A 7,326-nucleotide genomic window follows, 5' to 3' on the forward strand; every position below is an offset into this window, starting at 1 on the left:
TAAATAATTTCTCCTTTACGATTTTTGCTCTCACAAACATCTGTCCTTTAAAATGAATCTTGTTTTAACAAGCAGACAAATCAGCAGACTGTTGTGATTTTTTGGCATTTTTTAGGCATCTGCTAATCCACTTATCGACTTACAGGGTTACAAAGAAGAGTCATGACACATGCACACTAACACTTTTGGACTCATCACCTTTATTCTGTGAAGAAACATGTCTGTGCTCATGGGCGTGGTCTTTTCCAGACCTTCTGCACAGGACTCACTGAGAGCTTATGACCCACTTTGTCACCAGATCTCAATATAATAGATCAGAATTTGGAGATTTTGAGGTTCTCTACACCACTCTTACTCAAACACTCACTGAAGAAATATCTTTTGACCTATTGGGTGTTTATACTCCAGTAGAGTTGCAGAGGCTGATTGAAGTGGTTCTGGAGGACCTGCATGATTCTAAACTACTAAAAACATAACGTTAATTATTATTATTATGTACATTTGGAATTATGTTTTAGGGTTGTTTATATGTCTGGGTCTCCCAGAAAGGTCAAATGTCTAAAAGTTGTTTTTTTAGCTTTTCATTTTTCACGTCACTAATATTTTTGTACCAGTTCTCTTCAAAAGTTGGAATAAAACACACGCTATGTTAAAAGTCAGTCCAATTTGAGAAAAAGGTGTACACTATTTTGCTCTGTGTGTGTGTGTGTGTGTGTGTGTGTGTGTGTGTGTGTGACAGAATGCTCTATTACAGTGATATGGGGTAAATCAGTAAATCAGGCTATGTACTTAGGCTTAGTGAGTCAGAGTGCAACACCCAGCTTACCCAAGAGCCATCAGACAGATCAAACCAAGAGAGAGAGAGAAAGTGTATGTGTGTGTGTGTGTGTGTGTGTGAGAGAGAGAGAGAGAGAGAGAGAGAGAGAGACAGAGAGACAGAGAGAGACTTATTTTTTAAAAACACACATTCTACATTTAACAATAATCATTATGTTCAAGAACCAAATCATCTCCTCTTTTGAGGGGAAAGAAAAGGTATCTGAAAATGGTAATCAAGAAGAAAATGGAGGACTATATGGCAGGGTCTGTTGGAATGACAGATAAGATTTTGTCCATGTTACATTATTCCACATAAGATTACATTACATTTATTCATTTAGTAGATTCTTTAACACAAAGTCAGTTTTTTAGAGCTTTACCCTTACAATTCAGACTATTTGTACATTGGTACATGCATGCTACTACTGGTGGATCTGTCTGTACTTGCGAATGTGTGTGTGTGTGTGTGTGTGTTGCATGTCGAAAGAATTCTCTTCAGGAATAGAGGACTGAGCAGCTGAGCAGGAAAATGCATTCCAGCAAGTCCTGACACGGCCTGGTAAAAGAACACATAGCATTTCTTACACTCACAACTGCAACTTCATAAAACTTATCTGTAGAAATGCATCAGTCGCTGTGTCCACTTATAACCTCAAGCTTTAAACGTTTAATCAGAGCAGGTACAAACATGTCATTACTGATTTCTGATCTCTATATATCGTCTGACTGGTCTCCTTCATTTCTCTTTGGGTAAACACTCAAGGCATCGCTGCCAAGTGCTGGCGAAACGGTGAGCGTGCAACTGCCTGTGTTAAAATAACTGCCCCGCAGGTACACAATGTCATACACAGGAATGCCTCGACATGCGGCAGCTGAAAGAGTAACCAGATTTTTTTGCCATTTCAGAGCTTTTGGGATTTCCACAAAAAAAATATCTTTAAATTTTATTTTAAGAACATTTATTTCCAATTAAATAACAGACATGGTAGCCTAGTGGTAAAGGTGTTGGATTACCAATCGGAAGATTGTGAGTTTGAATGCCAGGTCCACCAACCTGCCACAGCTGGGCCCCTGAGCAAGGCCCATAACCCTCAATTGCTCAGCTGTATAAAAATGTAAGTCACTCTGGATAAGGGTGTCTTCCAACTGCCGTAAATGTAAATAACGCATTTCTGTTTCTTGTAGATATCATGGCATATCATGTTTTCTGGGGTCTGATTGTTGTAGTTCTATAGTCATAGATATTGCAAACTGTCAAACATTTTCTACTTTCTTGAACATTTCCACATTCTGTCTACAGCCCTTCCCTTAAGCACTGCCACTGTCCTCATCCATGCCAAATAATACCTCTCTTTAACCAGCCCCTCAATGCTTCCCCCTCTATACAGTACATGCCGTAATGTCCTCTCGGATTAACATTTATAGCAGTTACGTCCCTGTAAGTATGTAATTAGTAACAAAAGACTCCAGAAGTCTTATTTATTAATCATGCGGATTTTCATCTATTTTACATTCATTTCTAGTTTAATACAATAATCATTACAATATATATTTTTGCCCACAATTTTAATGACAAACATGAGTTTCTTAGTATTTGTTTTATTTTTTTTTTTTTTATTGACACTGCAACTCAAGCTCGTGTGGATTCCACAATTTTGTGATCCATTTTAGACCAAATTCACCAGATATATATTCAGTATACGAAATTAGGCCCCAGGAAAATCTGACCATTTGTATAAAGCAGTTGCAGATATTAAACATGATCAATATCACAAATTCACTTAGATATAAATAAGGACCTAGAAATTGTTCAGAATTTTGGTTGTTAAATGTGCAAGACATTAATATTTTACTTTCTCATCATACATTTTTCAAAATTCTAAAACTTCTGTTTATGTTAATTAAAAAAAAAAGGATCTGGTTAAAATAAAAAAAAAAACACCAGCAGAAAAGACCATTGCAGTTTTTTTCCCCATGTGATTGAGGTAGTAGAATGCACAAAAAAGAGAGAGAGAAATTGGTATCTATTTCTAACACACGAGTTTTCAAAGTGCCAAAAAAGTCTCACTTTTGTTTTTACTCTACTCCATAAGTGATGTTCATCTCCTAGTCCTCCTGAAGCCTCCATGTCACCATCAGCAGGCTACTTGGCTTTTTAAAAGGGATGTTGTTTACCATATATGGTCATTTGTGGGACGATTCTTTATACAAATAACTGTGGCCATGCAGTGATTAAGACAATGTAGGACAATGTGTATTATTCTTTTGTACTAATTTAGAACTTGTTGCACCAGTACACCAAGACAAATTCCTTGTAAATCTAAGGTACTTGTCAATAAAGTTGATTCTGACATTACAATTTTAATTCTTTTTTCAAGTTATTCTGTTGAAATGAAATAAATCAGAAAATTATGTTAAACTGTTTAGAGACGTACAGTAGGATCTCTTAAAATGACTAACTGAGTGCATTGTCTCCTGAAAGAACTTTCAACTTTAGGTGGTAGCGACACCCAGTGTTCAAACTGGGGAAAAAATACATTCATTTATTTATTTATTTATTTATTTATTTATTTATTTATTTATTTATCTATCTATCTATCTATCTATCTATCTATTTATCTATTTATTTATTTATTTATTTATTTATTTATTTAATAATTTATTTATTGCAGCAATATTGTAGAATGGATACCATAAGTCAGTTAATAATGTTTAATTTGGGCCAATTGATATTTTTATCTAATTAAATGTAATACATGTAAATGGAAAAGAGGCAGCTCTATATTTAGATGTGATGTACCTAGAAACATATGCGCATATGTGCAAAACATCCAACCTAACACACTTGGAAAGGGATTAATTTTTGTAAGTCTGGCAACTTAACAGAACAGAAAGGGAGTAGGCAGATCCTGTGGTCAAGCATTGTGTAATGCCGTCATCTGCTGCATAGTAGGTGGATGTGTGCTCTGAGAAAATGTATCATAAAAACTCATTTCTATTTTCTTTCCATTTATAACATTTGGCAGATGCCCTTATCCAGAATGACTCACAGAAGAGCTTTAAAGTCTCTATCAATGAATGCATTGATACTGGTTGTTTAGGTAGCCTCCAGGTTTCCTGTGACCACACAGAATAAGTGTTGTAGTGAATGGATGGATAGATGGATGAACGATTCATTAGGCCATAAAATAAAAACTCTTTTGGGAGGGAATCTAAGAAGAAAAGGACATGGACAATTTTTTTAATGTATACCTTCCTTGTACCCTGACAGATATTAGGTGATATCAGACAGATATCCATTTTGGGCTTTGCAGGCAAGCAAGGGACTGAACAAGTGACTGAGTGACCTGTGTAGATAGAATTGGACGAATCCTTCTTATATAGTAAAAGAAAAACCATTAGCAATGTGAAAGGAAAAGATGTTGATTGTCCATGGTGAGTTTCTGACATGGGGATGAACCACCTGGATTGAACAGCAATGTAGTGAAGCTGGGATTACATTTCAGCTGCTGTGATACAATCCTTGCTGAGACCCCTGCCAGATGTGCTGAGATCTGAGCAAAACAGTATGGCCTGAAGGAAGGATGGAAAGGGTGAGTTGAGTGTCATCCGCATAGCAGTGCTATGAAAACCCATGTGAGGGGTGACTACTCCAAGAGATCGAGGAGAAGAAGAGGAGTTCTTGAGTCTTGTGGAACACCAGTGGACACGCTGAGTACAGCAGGTGTTTGTCTCCTTCATGTTACCTGATATGACTGACCTTCCAGGTAGAAAGTAATCCATTGCCATGTGCTGCTACAAATTCCATGACTCTTGAGTGGACAAGAGAAACTTGTGGTTTACTGCATCAAACACTGCCGAAAGGTTGAGGAAGATGAGGACTGATGACAGTGTGGCTGATCTAGCAGCACGTAGCTTCTCAGAGATACCAAAAGTGCAGTTAGAAAGAAAAAAAAGAAGTGATACCAGTCTGTAGTTGCTGATGTATGAGTGATTCAGAGTGCATTTCTTCAGGATCTGAGTAAAGCTTACACTCCACCCATACTCCCAACACACTCCCTTAATATGGCATACTTCCTCCATTCTCCCGATATATTTACATTTACAGCATTTGGCAGATGCCCTTATCCAGAGCGACTTACATTATCTCATTTTTTTTTTATATACTTCAAACTCCCTACATACTTCATAATCCCTACATGCAACAAATTTCCTCCATACACCGAGATACGCCACCATACTCCCTACATACTTCATAAATAAACCCTTAAACTTACAGAGTGCCTACATTCACAATACTCCCTGCATCTTCCCTACATAATCTATACTCCCTACATTCTCCCTAAATACCCCATTCTCTATGCCTAAGTCTTACTCCCTCCATAGTCGTACTCTCTGCACACTCCTTACATATACCATACTCTTTATGTACACTATACCCCCACATACTTCATATTCCCTACACACTCCCTACACATGCCATACTTTTTATCTACACCTCACCCATATTCCCCAAATACCCCATACTTACTACATACTCCATATTATTTACATATGCAAAAATCTTTGCATACTCCAAACTCCCTGAATACCCCATACTTCCTACATAACCCCTACTCTTTTTGTATTCCATACTCCCTACATACTTGATTCTACCCTTATACTCTCTACTCATAAGCATGGGGTATGTTAGTAGCTTGGTGGTTAAGATGTTGGGCTACTGTTCGGATTTTCAGGCGTTCGATTCCCATGACCTCTAAGAGGCACTTAAATCTGCTTGGATCTGAGATAAAAGTGTCAAATGCTGTAAATGTATAAGTAAATAAGCCCTATATACTCACCACATCCTCTCTTTTCCCTACATACTGTATGTATACTGCTCCAAAATCCCATCATACCTCATAAATACCTACATACTCCATACACACTCCATACATACAGTAGGCCATGGACTCTATACTCTATACTCCCTAGATACTCTCCACTCCATAAATACCATTCTCTATAATCCTTACATCCACTCATCCTCTGGAATATGTGGGGTGTATGTGAGAAGTTTAGAGCATACTTCATACTCCCTACATACTCCATACCCCTCTATACCCCCTACATACTCCATAGAGTATGTAGGGAGTATGGAATACAAAAAGAGTAGGGGTTATGTAGGAAGTATGGGGTAGTCAGGGAGTTTGGAGTATGCAAAGATTTTTGCATATGTAAATAATATGGAGTATGTCGTAAATATGGGGTATTTGGGGAATATGTGTGAGGTGTATATAAAAAGTATTCCATGTGTAGGGAGTGTGTAGGGAATATGAAGTATGTGGGGGTATAGTGTACATAAAGAGTATGGTGTATGTAAGGACTATGACTATGGAGGTACAGACTATGGAGGTACTTCATACTCCTTACATACCCCCTACATACGCCATACCTCCTCTAGACCCCCTACATACTCCATGCCCCCTCTATACCCCTACATACTCCATACCCCCTCTATACCCCTACATACTCCACACCCCCTCTATACCCCCTACATACTCCATACCCCCTCTATACCCCCTACATACTCCATACCCCCTCTATACCCACTACATACTCCACACCCCCTCTATACCCCCTACATACTCCATACCCCCTCTATACCCCACTTACATACCCCCTACATACTCCATTCCTCCTCTAGACGCCCTACATACTCCATACCCCCTATATACCCCCTACATACTCCATACCCCCTCTATACCCCCTACATACTCCATACCCCCTCTATACCCCCTACATACTCCATACCCCCTCTATACCCCCTAAATACACCATACCCCCTCTATACCCCCTACATACTCCATACCCCCTCTATACCCCCTACATACTCCATACCCCCTCTATACCCCCTACATACACCATACCCCCTCTATACCCCCTACATACTCCATACCCCCTCTATACCCCCTACATACTCCATACCCCTCTATACCCCCTACATACTCCATCGAGTATGTAGGGAGTATGGAATACAAAAAGAGTATGGGGTTATGTAGGAAGTATGGGGTAGTCAGGGAGTTTGGAGTATCCAAAGATTTTTGCATATGTAAATAATATGGAGTATGTCGTAAATATGGGGTATTTGGGGAATATGTATGAGGTGTATATAAAAAGTATGGCATGTGTAGGGAGTGTGTAGGGAATATGAAGTATGTGGGGGTATAGTGTACATAAAGAGTATGGTATATGTAAGGAGAGTACAGACTATGGAGGTACTTCATACTCCTTACATACCCCCTACATACTCCATACCTCCTCTAGACCCCCTACATACTCCATACCCCCTCTATACCCCCTACATACTCCATACCCCCTCTATACCCCCTACATACTCCATACCCCCTCTATACCCACTACATACTCCACACCCCCTCTATACCCCCTACATACACCATACCCCCTCTATACCCCTACATACTCCACACCCCCTCTATACCCCCTACATACACCATACCCCCGATA

This window comes from Tachysurus vachellii, chromosome 14, assembly GCF_030014155.1.
Source record: "Tachysurus vachellii isolate PV-2020 chromosome 14, HZAU_Pvac_v1, whole genome shotgun sequence".
NCBI classification, from domain to species: Eukaryota; Metazoa; Chordata; class Actinopteri; order Siluriformes; family Bagridae; genus Tachysurus; species Tachysurus vachellii.